At 50.8% G+C, this 16,969-nt stretch overlaps 1 non-coding gene across 1 annotated transcript; it reads left to right on the plus strand.

Annotated features, from left to right (window-relative positions):
- The first annotated feature begins 10,803 nt into the window (after positions 1 to 10,803).
- LOC136321617 (U6 spliceosomal RNA) lies at positions 10,804 to 10,910 on the plus strand. Its single transcript, XR_010728763.1, has one exon. It is a non-coding gene; the product is annotated as a U6 spliceosomal RNA (small nuclear RNA).
- Positions 10,911 to 16,969: the final 6,059 nt, after the last annotated feature.

The following is a 16,969-nucleotide window of genomic DNA, read 5'->3' on the forward strand; positions in this document are numbered from 1 at the left end:
TGGAACATGGAGTTTAATCATCTCCCTTGTGCTCCGGAATTTGCTCCTCCCATAGTACCAACTCAAGGGAACCCTAACTTTAATAACCCCTTCCACACGTCCTCCCACCCTGGCTTTAGATCCCTGTCTCCTGTGGGAGGCTGCCCCAGCACCCAGCCTCACCACTGTCTCCCACCCCCATCACCTCCTTCAGGAAGGCCCCCCCCCCAGCCCCAGCCCTGTGCACTTGCTGAGTGGGAACACACCAGGACGCTGAATGGGAACAGACCCGGACGGAGCCCTGTGGGTTTCCTCCTGGCATTAGGATGGTCTCAGTGACTCCAAAGGCCTTCCCCCCATCTTGGCACCCAACACTGCGCCTGCGCATAGGAGGTGTGACAATCCAGGCAGGTCAGACTCATGCCCAGGTACCTACAATTAACTACCCAGGTATCCCTCTTCTGTCCCTAGTTCCATACTAGCCTGGTCCAGCCTTTGCCAGCTCCAATCCACCTTACTCAGGCCGTTTTACAAGGTCCCGCCCCTAAATGACAGGCCCCTTAATTCCCTGGAGCTTATTAAGAGCCCTCTCATCCCACTCCGCTGTTCAAGACCCCGCTCACTGACTCACCGCAGCCCTCTACCCATTGTAGCACCCCAACCCTGTATCTTGGCTCGCCCCTACTTTGGCACCACTCCAGAGACCCTCCCAGGCTCTGCCTCTGTTCTGGCCCGCCCACAGGACCTGTTCTGCTTTGCCCCTACCTCGGCCCTCTCCGCAATGCCCCGCCCCGACACGTCTTGGCCCCACCCTCTGTCTTGGTCCCACCTTCCGGAGGGGAGCTCTACTCTCCGTCAGTGTCTGGTTTACCTAAATCTCCCTGCCCAAGGAGGTCCCAGGGTGGTAGTTTGGGTCTTGAATCCCGGTGCCTGAGGCTTGCGGGGGAGGTGGGGTTAGTGGGGTGTTTGGGTGAGTAGAGTGGAAGTGAGGAGGGGACAAGTACCGGGGGGAGGGCTTCCTACCCTAGATATACTTTGGGTGAAATTTTAGGTTCTCCCTGGGCTCCAGGTCCTACTGGCCGAGCCTCACTTCTCATTTGGGGAATGGGCATACAGGCTCAGGCTCCCAGGAGCAGCAGAGCTGTCCCTGAGCAAGTCCTTCCCCTTAGCTCCGGGGAACCTGTAATCAAAACAAGCCGTCCTGACCCACGAGGTTTCCTATTCAACCCGTGCTCAGAAAGGGAAGAAAGCAGAGAGAGCAGAGAGGGTGATGAGACCTGGGATGAAGGACACCCCAGGCAGAGGGAGAACCCAGAAGAGATGCCTGGACAAGCCTGGTCCATCTGAGAACTATGAGCTGAGACCAGAAGGGTGAGACAGTGACCAAGCTCGTGGGAAGGGTGCTCCTCTGGCAGAGGGAGCAGCCCTGGCACTGGCTTGGAGATCTGCTGAGGGCCCGCTCATGAGACAAATTCCTGGCATTGAAGGAATGACCAAGAACTAGACGGTGGGAAGGTTCTGGGCTCTGTGTAAGGTCTGGTGTCTGCCTCTGTCTGGTTAACTGTCCCGAGACCGCACTCAGACCTCTCAGAGCAGCTTGGCTTTCCTATATAGGCTTAGCAATATAACATATAACCCTGGGACCCATGTTGTCAGTCAATAAACAATATGGGATTCCTCACTGGGGTGGGCATTGTGTCCCATGTAAGAATAGGGGCAGGATGGGGAAACAAAGACTAGGGAGAAGGTGGGTATGACCATCCCAAGAGAGGTGATGGCGACCTGAACAGAGAGCAGTCCTGGAGGGCGTAGAACTGTGGCTGGAGGTAGAATTTATCCTGGGGGACTGGCTATAATGGATGTCGAGGCAACCTCAGCTTGGTAGCTGGGGAACTGGTGGACGTGGGGCTGTTGCAGGATTGAGGATCAGTGGAGGCCCTCAATACTTAGGGAAGGACACATAGTGGCTGGTCCTTTAAAGCCTGGGGAGGGGACAGGTGATGGAAGTGGGAGGTGACATTTTGGAGAGGGCATAGTAATGGACAGTGTCCTGGAAAGCCTGGGCCACTGGTGTGACCTTGGCCCCTCTCCCTGACAGCCCCACCAGCATGGGCAGTCTGGCCTATGGCGAGGATCTTGAGGAACAGAAGAACTCAGGTGCATCATTTTGGGGCCAAGTGTGGGGTATGGGGTCTGTGGAGGAAGCCACGTGGCATTGTAGGGTGTGGTGGCTAAAATGTGGGGATGGATAGAACCCCCAAACCCATTCAGTAGACCCAGCATGGGGTTCTCATTGGGTTACAAATAGTCCCAAATTCCATGACTGAATGCTAGACTCAGGAATTGGGGGCTCCAGACCTGAAATAGCTGGGCTGCCCAGGCTGGGTAGGCAGCCTCCCACACCTCAGAGCTAGGCACCAGGCCTCAATTTTACCCCCTCTGTAGAAGAACTGGGCGTGAATGGATCTCCTAGGGTCTGTCCTCTGAGCCTAGGGATTGGCCCAGGATGGTGTTTGTTTACTGGCTCCCATGCCCATGGCAGAGAGCCAGGCATTCCCAGTGGCTGGGTTCCCTCTGGAGCTCATTAGATCTCCTCTGGGGGATCCTTAGGCGGTGTTTGTCTGCATCCCATGACACCCTACTCTCTCTAACTTCAGCGTTCACCTGGGAGCTGAAGGCCAACAACCAGACCTACAACAACCAGTTCAAGGAAAAGGCCTTCCTGTGTTGGCAGAGGAAAATGTACAAGGTAGGTGGCTGCGCTCCACTGCCCTCCCCTACCTCCTCCCGCCTAGTCTACCCCCCCCCCAATTTTAATGATGAACAAATCACCAATTTGGTGCTGGAGTTTCCTGTGGTTCCTTGGCCCTACCTCAGTTCATGTTAAAATAAATTAATACTTAACCATAAAAATACAATGTGTCCATCAAGCTCTTTAAAATCCCCTTGGGTGTGTCTCACTTTTGGAAATACTTGGGTCACAGCGCTGCTTGTTATGTCTTTGCATCCAATAGGGGCTTAATTAATGTTTCCCCAAGGTTTTGCACTTAGCTGGCACTCAGAGCTGGCTCAAGGTCTTGGATTTGGTAGTTAACTGTGGCTTGAGGCTTTGCATACACGCAGTGCTCAATTATTGCTAATTGTGTCCAAAGGGTGGGGCGAGGCTAGGGAAAGGCTCTGGCCTGAGAAGCACTGGGCACTGGCCTGGGCAGTGCTCCCATCCTGGCTCTCATTCCAGGGCGACATCATCCACACGGCCACCTACAACTTCTTCTCCTTCCTGCCCTTAAACCTGTATGAGCAGTTCCATCAAATGTCCAACCTCTACTTCCTTCTTATTTTCATCCTTCAGGTGGGGTGAGGTAGGGTGATCCCAAGGGTAAGCACATGTGCACATACCATTTCTCCTACCTGCTCAAATTGCCTCCTCCCTGACTACTTCCCGCACATGGCTCTGTAGACTTACAAGGGTTCAAGTGTGTGTCTGCAGTTGTGGGGGTCAGTGTTCGGCTCCTCATACACTGGGAGCTCTCTCATGGCCGCATCCTCACTGCTTGGCCCAGGGCCTGGCACACAGGAGGTGCTCACCGTATGTTTTATGACGAAGGTGCATGAGTAGCTTTGCCTTGGCCACATGACCCCCTTGGCCCCAGCACACAGAGCTGACCCCAAAGGGTGAGGAGAAAAGATGGATTGAGAGCAGGTTCTCAGGACCTGCTGGGCTACTTCCTAGCACCTGGGTGGCCCTGTCATAGGGGCGGATATCCAGCATGGACAACTCTCTCTCTCAGTAGGTGGGCAGTTTACAGAGCACCCTGACCCCTATCCAACATTTCATTCTGTTCTGATCCTCTGCTTTTATCCATTGATCCAATAAATATACTATGTGCAGGTCCTATGCTGGACCCAACAGTGGCCTTAATCCCACTGTCACAAAACCAAATGGCAGGGACCAGTGATGGGAAAGGGACCCCCACCCCAAGCCAGGCTGGTCTGGGGTTCACTTGAAGCTTAAGCCTGAAGGGTGGCTGGGAGGAACAGGATTATAGGGAGGGGAACAGTAGAACCAAGGCTCTGAGGAGGGAACGAGCTTGAGGTTGGTAGGGCTTCCTGGAGTATGTGCCATGGGAGCCAGGCATGGAGGGAGATGAGTTTGCTAGGGAGAAGTTCTGGGCAGGGAGAGGAAATAGAGGGGCAGTTGTCCCAAGGTTTATTGAAGGGGGTGGCTGGCCCTGAGCCTAGGTGGTTGGCAGCTGGGACACAGGATACCAGGTTGAGGGGCTGAGGACAGGGGAAGCGATTGGGGGAAGTGTCTGAGATGGTGGTTCAGTATTACCCGCCTAGCATGACCCACTTTCCGTGTCAGGGCATCCCTGAGATCTCTATGCTGCCCTGGTTTACCCTCTTTGCTCTACTTGTCTGCCTCCTTATCATCCGGGACACCCGAGACCTGGTGGACAACATTGTAAGTGGGGTCAAGGGACAACTGGGGAGGGGATTGGGGCAAGGTGGGGTCCTTGTTTTACTTCCACAAGGAACAGGTGCCCCATGGCCCTTTGGCTCTTGCTGCCAGTCTGGGTGACAGGTAGACTATGCCTTTTTCCTGTTGCCAATAGCAGTTGTCAGAGCAGCCCCCCTCCCCCTTCAGAGTCCCTAGACAGATGTGGCTGGGGTGGGCTCACGTTTGGGGCCACGTGTGTGATCTAGAACTGTGCTCTGCATCTGGGCCCTCACCAGGGCAGTGTGGGGACAAGATGAAGCATGGCTGGGGGTGGGATCATCTTGGGTGGGGGCAGGACTTGGGTGGGGTCATCCCTCTGACCCAACCCTGTTGACTCAGGGGTGACATAGGAGCGACAGGACCATCAACAACAGGCCCTGTCTGATGCTGGTTGGAAAGAGGTAAGGGCTCTGGTGCTGTGTGGAGGAGTTCATCCTGAGGAAGGAGACTCCAGCACACCTGGAGGGCCTCTGTGTGTAGGAGGGTGAGGACGTATCAGGGAGTGGTGCCCAACAGAATGCCTGGAATCTTCTATGGCCCCCAGACATCCTAGTTGAGTCTGATGTCTGACAGGGACCCAGCCAGCATTTATAAGATGCCTGCTGTCTACGGTCTAGGAGGTGGGTCCTGTGTTGGTGACAGAGGCTGAGGACCTGACTGTTAACCCTTTCAGGGCTGACAATTTAGATCAGGGGTCCCCAACTACGGCCCGCGGGCCACATGCGGCCCCCTGAGGCCATTTATCCAGCCCCCGCTGCACTTCCAGAAGGGGCACCTCTTTCATTGGTGGTCAGTGAGAGGAGCATAATTCCCCTTGAAATACTTGTCAGTTTGTTGATTTAAATTTACTTGTTCTTTATTTTAAATATTGTATTTGTTCCTGTTTTTTTTTTTTACTTTAAAATAAGATATGTGCAGTGTGCATAGGGATTTGTTCATAGTTTTTTTTTTACAGTCTGGCCCTCCAACTGTGTAAAAAGTTTGGGGACCCCTGATTTAGATGAAGGGGGAGGTAGAGAAGGTCTGAAGGGACTTGGATGCCCAAGCCAGGAGGAGAGGCGGGTTTAGGGAAGGTTGAACTTCTTGTGTGAGCTGGACATCCCCCACCACCACCACCAAAGACCTGCAGATGGACACGCAGGGAAGCAATATAGCATAGGGCCATCTGCAGCCCCCTTCCCCTGCTGTTCTTTCAGCTTGGGGGTGGTTTGGGGGCCAGGGGTTCCAAAGATAGACCTGGTTGGGACCCCCTCTCACACCTGTCACCCACTCCCCACAGCTTTCTATGGAAAAAATGGAAGGACCTTCATGTGGGGGACCTGGTCTGTCTGCACAAAGACAACATTGTCCCGGTGAGCTGGTGACAGCCTGGTCCAGAACTCCCCACTCCTGAGGAAGGGTTGCCTTCTTGCTTGTCTTCCTCCTGCAATACTGTTTCCTTCCTCCTACCCACACCCTCCCCACCCCAGGCTGATGTGCTTTTGCTGGCCAGCACAGAGCCCAGCAGCTTGTGCTATGTGGAGACAGCTGACATTGACGGGTGAGGTGCAGGTCATCACTAGGGGTTTGGAGGCCTGGCAGCCAGTGAAGCGTTCCCCAACAGCCACAAAATGTGGCTCCCCAAAGCCACTATGATATTTAGGTCATTCATCCTGGGAGTATTTGTGGGGCACTTGTAAGCTGGGGGGGGCAATTACATTAAATCAGACAAAGGGACCCACGTTCTTTGCACCAACATTTCTGGAGAACCTACTGTACTCCAGGTGCAGCTGCCCAAAAGAGAGAAATTTAGGGTCTGGTCTCAGCCATTTCACAAATGTCCTATGTGACCCTGGGCAAGGTTTGCTCCCTCTCTGGGCCTCAGCCTCCTGATTGGCAGCTGGCGCATAGGGGCTCAGTGAAAATGTTTGAGTAACTCTGGAAGGGGGCTTGGGGTGCCTTGCTTGGATGCTGTCTGTTCCTACGTCTCACCTTGCTCTCCTTCTCATCATCAGGGAGATCAACTTAAAGTTCAAGCAGGTCCTGATGGTCACACACCATGAGCTGACCAATGTAAAGAAGATGGCTTCCTTTCAAGGTAAGAGATGGCAAGTTCATCCACCCCATCAGGGCCTTCAGCTGCCCCTATGAACAGCGGGCATGAAAGTTCCCCATTTCATTGGTTTTGAGGATGGTGATGGGGTCTGCTGGGGGGTTGAGATAGCCTTTATCAGGCCAGCTTATCTTAGGCCTTTTTCATGTCCAGGCATTTTCTGTTATTGTTACAAAGCATGCTGCACCATTTTATCAAACATTACATTTTATTTTTAAAATGTGATTACATTAAAACAAATGTTTTTAGTTGTTTAATCAAAAAGGCAGCCTGTATGCACAGAGACAGGGAACTGATCCAGCCACTGCACTTTTTTTTTCAATCTGAAAAGTGAGACATTTTGCTGTGGGTACAACTACTATTTGCCAGGTCCCAGAAAGTGGATACATTATTTTTATTTTTCCTGTCTTGTTGCAAAGAATAGTTACTCTAACTGGTTCTAGGATGACAGAATCTTTCTCTTAAACCACAGCCCTTTTGTTCTTGATATTCAAGCACTGATTGCATTTGTTTTCATGATATCTGAGGCAAAGCCTTTCTTACATGGAGGGCCAGGCACTATATGCCAGGTGCTGAGCTGGGTTCCAGGGTTCCCAGCTTGACAGAGATGAGGCTGACGCCTCCTCTCATGGAAGTCACAGGTATTCATGACACCACTGGTGGGAATAAATGTCTAGTGACCTCCCAGGATTGTAACCAGCAGGAACGGGGCTCAGTGGGAGAGACCTGATCTGGCTGGAGGATCAGAGAGGGTATTCCTGAGGAGCTGTGAGTCTTGGCAGAGGAAAGAGCACACACAAAGGCCATGAGGCTTAATAGAGCCAGCTTTGGAGCATCCAGGAGGAGGCTGCATGGCAGGGGGTAGAGGTGCCAGTGGGGCAAGTTTGGGGCAGTGCAGGTCCCTTGAGGGTAGTCGGAGCCAAAGGGTGACAGAATGTTCCCCACACCCTAAACCACCCTGCACTGGAGAGGGTTGGTCCAACCCCAGCCAAGCCCTGTTTCCTGACTGCCTGTCACCCATAGGCAAAGTGGTATGTAAGGAACCCTATAGTCGGATGCACTACTTTATGGGGTACCTGAAGTGAGAGGGCAGGAAATACTCCCTGGACAATGGCAATATCCTCCTATGTGGCTCTAAGATCTGAAACACTGACACATGCTACGGAATGGTCATGTATGCGGGTATGGCCACTATGAAGCCTCTGCAGCATGAGCTGTCCTGGTAGGAGTGGGTGAGAACCCTGAAGTTGTTGGCAAGAAGTCACAGGCCAGGTCTGGCTGCCACGTGTCTGATGCCATAAGATGTGGGGCTCCTGCCATGGCATCTATGGGGTCTGGGTTCTAAAATGGTGGAAACAGACATATTGAGCCAGCATCTTTGTTATTTGGCTGGAAAAGTGGGATGCTTGTATATAGATGGATGGGTGGGTAGGCAGGTGGATGGGTGGGTAGAGTTGTGGGGTAACAGAGGGATATAGGATGGAATGGATGGATGGATGGATGGGTGGATGGATGGATGGATGAGTGGATGAGTGGATGGATGAACTGGCGGGTGGGCGGGAAGATGAATGGATAGATAGATGGACGGACAGATACATTCAAATTCTGCAGGTTTTGACACAAAGATCATGAGAAACTGTGGCAAGGTACAAAAGAGAGAAGAGGACCCCTCCCCGTAGACAGAAGTCCCAGCTGGCTCTTTTCAGGCCTTGGATTCTCTCTTTTGCAAAATGTGCATCCTGATCCTACAGACAGGTCTGTGGGTCACAGAATCTCCTTATAATCATGATATTTTAAAAATGTCTTTATAAAATAATTTCTTTTTTGTGACAGAGACAAAGAGAGACAGAGAGAAGGACATATAGAGACAGACAGACAGGAAGGGAGAGAGATGAGAAACATCAATTCTTTGTTGCAGCACCTTGGTTGTTCATTGATTGCTTTCTCATATGTGCCTTGATCAGGTGGCTACGGCAGACCAAGTAACCCCTTGGCTCAAGCCAGCGACCTTGGGCTCAAGCTGGTGAGCCTTGCTCAAGGAGATGAGCCCGTGCTCAAGCTGGTGACCTCAGGGTTTCGAACTTGGGTCCTCCGCATCCCAGTCTGATACTCTATCCACTGTGCTATAAAATAAATTTTTATCCTGATATTTTTCCAAACCCATAGGAGATAATAAAATGTTTACCTATCCTCCATGAACATTTCTTTTAAAATTCTTAACTTTTTGCCTAATCAACTTTATCTTTTTTTTTTTTTTTTTTACAGAGACAGAGAGAGAGTCAGAGAGAGGGATAGATAGGGACAGACAGACAGGAACGAAGAGAGATGAGAAGCTTCAATCATTAGTTTTTCATTGGAACACCTTAGTTGTTCATTGATTGCTTTCTCTTATGTGCCTTGACTGCGGGCCTTCAGCAGACCGAGTAACCCCTTGCTCGAGCCAGCGACCTTGGGTCCAAGCTGGTGAGCCTTTGCTCAAACCAGATGAGCCCGCGCTCAAGCTGGCGACTTCGGGGTCTCGAACCTGAGTCCTCCACGTCTCAGTCCGATGCACTATCCACTGTGGCACTGCCTGGTCAGGCTCAACTTTATGTTTTTAAAAGTTATTGTAATAGGCCTGACCAGGCGGTGGTGCAGTGGATAGAGCGTCAGACTGGGATGCTGAGGACCCAGGTTCAAGACCCCGAGGTTGCCAGCTTGAGCGCGGGCTCATCTGGTTTGAGCAAAAGCTCACCAGCTTGGACCCAAGGTCGCTGGCTCGAGCAAGGGGTTATTCCATCTGCTGAAGGCCCCCAGTCAAGGCATATATGAGAGAGCAATCAATGAACAAATAGGGTGTTGCAACGAAAAACTGATGATTGATGCCTCTCATCTCTCTCCGTTCCTGTCTGTCTGTCTCTATCTATCCCTCTCTCTCTGTCCCTGTAAAAATAAATAAATAAATAAATAAATAAATAAATAAATAAATAAATAAAATAAAGGTTATTGTAATAATTTTTAAAATAGCAGCCACAAAATCCAGCAAAACATCTGGAAGCTCCTCTCTCCCTGAGACTGTCAGGTCACTTCCACCTAGCCCCTCTTCCCCATCATGATGGCAGAGCTTAGGTTCAGGGGCTTTCTATCTCCTGTTTGTCTTTTACACTGAGTTTATCCCTGTTGTCAAGTCCCTGGGATGTCTCTATGTTGCCCTGGGTCCCTCTATATGCTCCACCATCTCTGTTTTCTGAGCAGAACTTTGTGTCCCTGGTACTGATCTCTATGGCCTTGACCTTGGGCTTCTGGGACAAGGTGACGAATTCAAGGCGACACACCACTATGTGTCTGGGAAGCACATGTACAATGTGATCACTGAGTCTCTCCTCATCTTTTTGGGCTTCCTAATCCTGCTCAGCATCATGGTGCCCATGACTATGTTCATCATGTGAGTCCCAGAGCCCCTTCCCCATGCACTACTCAGCTGGAGAGAAACGGAGCTAGAGTGGGCTATGGGCCAGGGCATAACCTCTGTGTTTGCAGGGCTGAATTCATCTACCTGGGGAACAGCATCTTCATCAACTGGGATGTGAAGATGTACTATGAGCCCCAGGACATGCCTGCCAAAGCCTGCAGCACTAACCTCAACAACCAGCTGGGCCAAGTGGAATACATTTTCTCGGACAAGACTGGCACGCTCACACGGAACATCATGACCTTCAAGAAGTGCTGCATCAATGGCATTGTCTATGGTGGGGACTGGCCCTGGTGTGTCCCTTCCCCATGGGGCCGCCCAGCTAGGAATGGCCTTTGGGTGTGAGAGGCCATTGCGACTGCCAGGAGCCCTGAGTGGGTCTCAGGGCTGGTGGACCTACCCTGCCCTCAGCCCCATCCCCAGCATGCCCACCCAGATCTGAGCCGCAGAACTGCATCCAGAAGCATCTTCTCTTTGGGGGTCAGCAAGCTATTCCTGTAACAGGCCAGCAAGTAAATATTTTGAGCTTTCCCTGCTGCACTGTCTCTGTGAACACTTGGCTCAGTCCTTGTCCCCGGAAAGCAGATACTGCTGTCCTTGAGCAAAGAGACCTAGGAGTTGGTTGAAAATGTGAATGTGGACATGAAAGAGTCCAGGCAGGAGCTAGGTGAGCAGAGGACAGACTTCCTGCAAGCCAGGCGCGTCTCTCTGATGTGGCAGACCCTCAGGACCCAGCCGAGGAGCCCAGGGTTGAGGCCACGAAACAAGAATTCAAACTCCGTGCTCGCTTCGGCAGCACATACACTAAAATTGGAATGATACAGAGAAGGTTAGCATGGTCCCTGCACAAAGATGACACGCAAATTCATGAAGCGTTCCATATTAAAAAAAAAAAAAAAAGAATTCAAACTCCCAGGAGAGCCCTGAGGTGCAGCGGGAGAAGGCCTTTGTGGAACTGGCCTCGAGGTGCCAGTCATCTGCCAGGTGACGCCCAAGCAGAAGGCCTTGATTGTGGCACTGGTCAAGAAATACCAGAACTTGGTGACCCTGACCATTGGGGATGGCGCCAACGATGTCAACATGATCAAGAGTGAGTGGTGGGCACCAGGCTTGGGGGAGGCCTGTGGTGGGCTGAGGGTTGCCCAGAGTCAACAGCTATGTGTGCCCCTGCAGCTGCAGACATTGGTGTAGGACTGACAGGCCAAGAGGGTGTGCAGGCAGTGCAGAACAGCGACTACATGCTGGCCCAGTTCTTCTCCCTGAGGCGGCGGCTGCTGGTGCACGGGCGTTGGTCCTACATGTGAGTCTGCAAGTTCCTAGGCTACTTTATCTACAAGACACTGGCCAGCATGATGGCTCAAATCTGGTTTGCTTTCTACAGTGGCTTCACTGCCCAGGTGCACTGGGAGAACAGGCCTTTGGGGATTGTAGGTGCTGTGCCTTTTTTGTGGCCTCCAGGAAGGCAGCAGGCATGCTCACACTCTGGGGTCCTTCAGGGGTAGGACTTGCCTGAGGTTCCTGGACAATGCAACCTTTTCTACGGCTGAATTCATAGAAGTATAGAGTCCAGATAAAGGGAGGGAATGGCTCTTGCCCAGCTCTTTGCCCAACATTTTCAGGGATATTTGGCAGATTTGAGCTTTGCACCCAGAGCAAGGCAGATGCTACAAAGGTAGATATTTTTAGGAGAGAGAGGGAAAGCTTGAACCTTAGACAAGATAAGACTGTAGGGGTTGGGTCTCTGATTTCAAGACTCTTGGCCCTGACCAGTTGGCTCAGTGGTAGAGCGTCAGCCTGGCATGTAGAAGTCTTGGATTTGATTCCTGGTCAAGGCACACAGGAGAAGCGACCATCTGCTTCTCCACCCCTTCTCCTTTCCCTTCTCTCTCTCTCTCTTCCCCTCTCAAAGCCATGGCTCGAATGATTTGGCAAGTTGGCCCCAGGAGCTGAGGATAGCTCAATGGCCTCATCTCAGGTGCTGGAATGGCTCAGTTGCTGAGCAACAGAGCAACAGATGGGCTGATCATTGCCAAGTAGAGGGCTTGCTGGATGGATCCTGGTCAGGGTACATGAAGGAGTCTGTCTCTCTGACTCCTGCCTCTCACTTAATTAAAAAAAAAAAAGACTATTGACAGTATCATGGTGAAAATAGATATGCCTTCTAGAGCCTTAGAAGAGTCATAGGGTGATGATTTTCTGTGCATATAAGGAAATTGTCTGAAAATAGATGGTCGTAATAGGGAATAATCTTCCTGTCACTGATACCAAGGCATTTGAAAGGGAGCTTTACAGAGGCATCCTTAAAAAGTATATATTGTGTTTGTTTGACTTTTTTTTTTGTTTCTAGATATATTTTTTAAACAAGCAAGAGAGACAGACAGAAACAGAGAGACAGGGAGAGAAATGAGAAACACCAACTTGTAGTTGCAGCACTTTAGTTGTTCATTGATTGCTTCTCATACATGCCTTGGCTGGGGGGCTCCAGTGACCCCTTACTCAAGCCAGCGACCTTGGGGTCATGTCTCTGATCCCACGCTCAAGCTGGCTACCCTGTGCTTAAGCTGATGAGCCCACACTCAAGCCAGAGGAGCCCACGCTCAAGCCGGTGACCTCAGGCTTTCGAACCTGGGTCCTCAGAGTCCTGGGCCGATTCTCTATCCACTGTGCTACCACCTGGTCAGGTGATTCTTGTAAAACTCTTGATCATCACTTTTTTGCTCACTCACAGAATGTGCATAAAATGGTTTTTGGAACTGAAACTCATATCCTTTCATTGGACTAGACTCTGCATTGGGAAGGAAGATGGGCTCACTGTCTGTAGGGTCTCTTCCCACTCTTTTGCCCATCAGTGACTCCCTAAACCTAAAATGACAAAGCCCCACATTCTCTAGACTTATTTCATCCTGTAGCTCTGTATTGAAGCCTTCCAATTAAATATTCAAAGGTGTTGTTTTAAAAGAATTAGACTCTGGTTCCACTCTCTGCCTTTTATCTTCCAGCCTCACTTAACCCAACCCTTGATTATAATGCAATTTTTTAAATTTCTTTTTTTTTATTTTTAGTGAGAGGAGAAAAGAGAGAGGGAGAAACATCAATTTGTTGTTGCACTTATTTATGCATTCATTGGTTGATTCTACTATATGCCCTGACCAGGGATTGAACATGCAATCTTGGTGTTGTGGGATGACTTTCTTACTGACTGAGGCTAGGGTTATAATGCAATTTTCTAACTCACCTGAAATCCTCGCCAGGTGCCAAAGCTAGCTTGGGTGGGTATCCTCAGATGAAGAGCATTTCATTTCTGACCATTCCGCATCTGAAGGCTGACAACTAACTATATCCTCCCATTCCTCCCCCTTCCTAGCCTCTCTATGAAGGCTGGTTCCTGATGCTTTTCAACCTGCTCTACACTGCCCTGCCAGTTCTGTACATTGGGCTCTTAGAGCAGGTGAGCAGGCCAAGGACGTGCCCCCTCCTTCCTTGTAGATGTTTCTGTCTCCACCTCACTTTCTCTCCTTGGGGAACTGAGATGGGATAGGGGAAGGATGGGAGACCACTACCATGCGACTGTTCCTACCAGAGCCCAACCTGGTAGTGGGTGAAGCCTTCTTGTCCGGCTACCACCACCCTTTTTGGGACTACCCCCAAATCTCAGTCCCACTGTCTGCCCATCTATCTGTACAACAGTGGGGAAAGGATCAGAAAGGATGGTTGTCCTCTTTACCCTGTCTCCTTCCCCGAGAGGGTGTGGCTAAGTGATCTTTACTAGGGAGTCCAATTGAGTTTTTGATGATGGAAGTGTCTCATACCTATGCTTTTCAGATGGGGGCCACCAGCCATAGGTGGCTAATGATGAACATCTGAGGCATGCCTGGTATGACCCGAGGAATGGGACTTTGCTTTTCATTTTTTAAAATTAATTTTAATGGGGTGACATTGATCAATCAGGGTACATATATTCAGAGAAAACATCTCCAGGTTATCTTGTCATTCAATTATATTGCATACCCATCACCCAAAGTCAGATTGTCCTCCATCACCTTCTATCTAGTTTTCTTTGTGCCCCTCCCCCTCCCCCTTCCCCTCTCCCTCATTCCTCCCCCCCATAACCACCCACCCACTCTTGTCCGTGTCTCTTAGTCTCGTTTTTTTTTTTTTTTTTTCCTGAAGCTGGAAACGAGGAGAGACAGTCAGACAGACTCCCGCATGCGCCCGACCGGGATCCACCGGCACGCCCACCAGGGGCGATGTTCTGCCCACCAGGGGGCGATGCTCTGCCCCTCCGGGGCGTCGCTCTGCCGCGACCAGAGCCACTCTAGCGCCTGGGGCAGAGGCCAAGGAGCCATCCCCAGCGCCCGGGCCATCTTTGCTCCAGTGGAGCCTTGGCTGTGGGAGGGGAAGAGAGAGACAGAGAGGAAGGAGGGGGCGGGGTGGAAAAGCAAATGGGCACTTCTCCTATATGCCCTGGCCAGGAATCGAACCCAGGTCCTCCGCACACCAGGCCGATGCTCTACCACTGAGCCAACCGGCCAGGGCCGCTTAGTCTCGTTTTTATGTCCCACCAATGTATGGAATCCTGCAGTTCTTGTTTTTTTCTGATTTACTTATTTCACTCCGTATAATGTTATCAAGATTCCACCATTTTGTTGTAAATGATCCGATGTCATCATTTCTTATGGCTGAGTAGTGTACCATAGTGTATATGTGCTACATCTTCTTTATCCAGTCATATATATATATATATATATATATATATATATATATATTTTTTTTTTTTTTTTTTTTTTTTTTTTTTACAGTGATTAAAGCCCTTAAGCAAACTCTTGGCCAATACAACAAGAATCCATAAAAGAGTAGTGTCCTTAACATGTTCACCAAGTCCAAGTTGTCACTAACACCATTCCAAATCCCTGCAAATGCAACCCAACCCCAGTTCAGTCCGTTAGGAGCTGTCACAAGGAGCAGGAGTCCAGAAAAAGTCCACATCCAGGAAAAGTCCGCATGGCACTGGAATTGTTGTCACAATTCTATACTTTGCAGCTCACGTCTAAGTCCCAATGACCGCTGCTTCTAGTTGGTAATGATTTAGGTAGACTGGAAAAGCCATCTGCAGCATGTGTGGAGATGGAGCTTCTGTTCTCCTCTGCCTGGAGAGATGAGACCAGGTTGCTTTTCCCTGGAGCTCTGTGACTGTGGCATGGTAAAGAGAACCTTGGGATACACTAAGCTGGGTGGCAAAGGTAAATTCACAATAGAAGTTGGCAAAAGGGGGAGAGAGAGCTCTAAATTAGGAGTAGGTCCCAGTCTGAAATATGAGTGGGGCATTGAGGTAGGAGGAATAAAGGAAACACTATATATTAAACAAAGCAGCAGAAAATAGGACTGTCAACACCCACAACAGAGATCTTCGAGGGAAGAATAAAAAACCTGACTGTTCAGGCAAGACATAGTTAAGTGGCCCTTGCGCAAATGAGATCAGTTTACCTGCTTCTTGGAAGAAATACCCTAGGCTCGTCCACAGTGTCGTAGATGGGGCCGACGGCCCTGGGCACCTTCAGCCTTCAGTGGCAAACCCCAGCATGCTGGGCAAGGTTAGGTCATAGGTGGCTGGAGCAGGGCTGGAAGAGACTGAACCCTCCCTTAGAGTAGTGAGGGGGAAGCCTACCTTCTAGTGTCCCTTTTTCCTCACAGCAAAGGCATATAAGCCTGGCAGGCTTTAGCTCAATGACCTTCCTATTCACTATTGAAGCAGGATGCTTTTCATTTTTAAAAATGTTTTTATACTGTGGTAAAACACCAGTAACAAAACTCACCATCTCACCATTCTCATATACATAGTTCAGGCATGTTGAGAACAGCCCAACACGTGCATGTTGATGTGCAACCTCCAGAATCGCCTGCCCCTCCCCAGACGTGAGCGCTGAGCAGAGCCTGGAGCTGCCCAAGCTGTACATCGCTGGCCGGAAGGATGAGCTCTTCAACTACTGGGTCTTCTTCCAAGCCATTGCCCATGGCATGGCCACTTCCCTGGTCAACTTCTTCATGACTATGTGGATCAGCTATGACACAGCTGGGCCCCTCAGCGACTATCAGTCTTTTTCTGTGGTCATGGCCCTGTCGGGCCTGCTGTCCATCACCATGGAGGTAGGCAGGGCTGCCCCCCTCCACATGGAACCTTGGACACAGGTTATGGAGGTCTCATCACCTGGTGACCCTGCCTGAGAGGCCTTAGCAGATGTCCTTCGACCCTTGGGGCTTAGCCCCCACCCTCCTCTAGGTAGCTTTGCTTGGGGTTCCAGTGCTCATAGATTAATCCCCCTTTCCTGTTCAGGTCATTCTCAGCATCAAGTACTGGACTATCCTGTCCGTGATGGCCATTTTCTTCAGCCTCTGCTTCTACGTGGTCGTGACTTGGGCCAGCCAGGGCTTCTGGCTCTTCACTGTCTCCCCCGAGACCTTCCCATTTCTGTGTAAGCCCCCCAGCAAGGGACAGGGAAGCCAGCCCTGGAGATAGGTGGGAACTGTGTCTTTAGGGAATTTGCACAAAGATACCCTGGGAAAGTAAAGGGTGAGGGAGGAGGTAGGGTGTTAGGAAGAGGGGCACCGAGCAGGTTCTGGAAAGGCTCCGTCCTGGGCTATGCCGTGACCCTGCCCTGCCACCAGATGCTGACCAAAACGTGCTGTCCCACCCCTCCATACTGCTGGTGGTCCTGCTGAATGTGTCATTCAACACCCTGCTCATACTGGTGTTCCGTGTAATTTACCAAGCCCTCAGGAAACTCAGCCCCAAGGTGAGGTTGGCTGGAGTCCCCACTATGTATTCTTGGGACTCATCAACCAGAGCCTGTGCTGGGAGCAGGGACTCCAAGGAGATGTGGAGCTGGGGGTAGGGTTTTGGGGACCCAGATGCACACTCAGTGCCTTCAGTTGGGGGCAAATAACAGGC

This window comes from Saccopteryx bilineata, chromosome 1 (genome assembly GCF_036850765.1).
Source record: "Saccopteryx bilineata isolate mSacBil1 chromosome 1, mSacBil1_pri_phased_curated, whole genome shotgun sequence".
Classification (NCBI taxonomy): Eukaryota; Metazoa; Chordata; class Mammalia; order Chiroptera; family Emballonuridae; genus Saccopteryx; species Saccopteryx bilineata.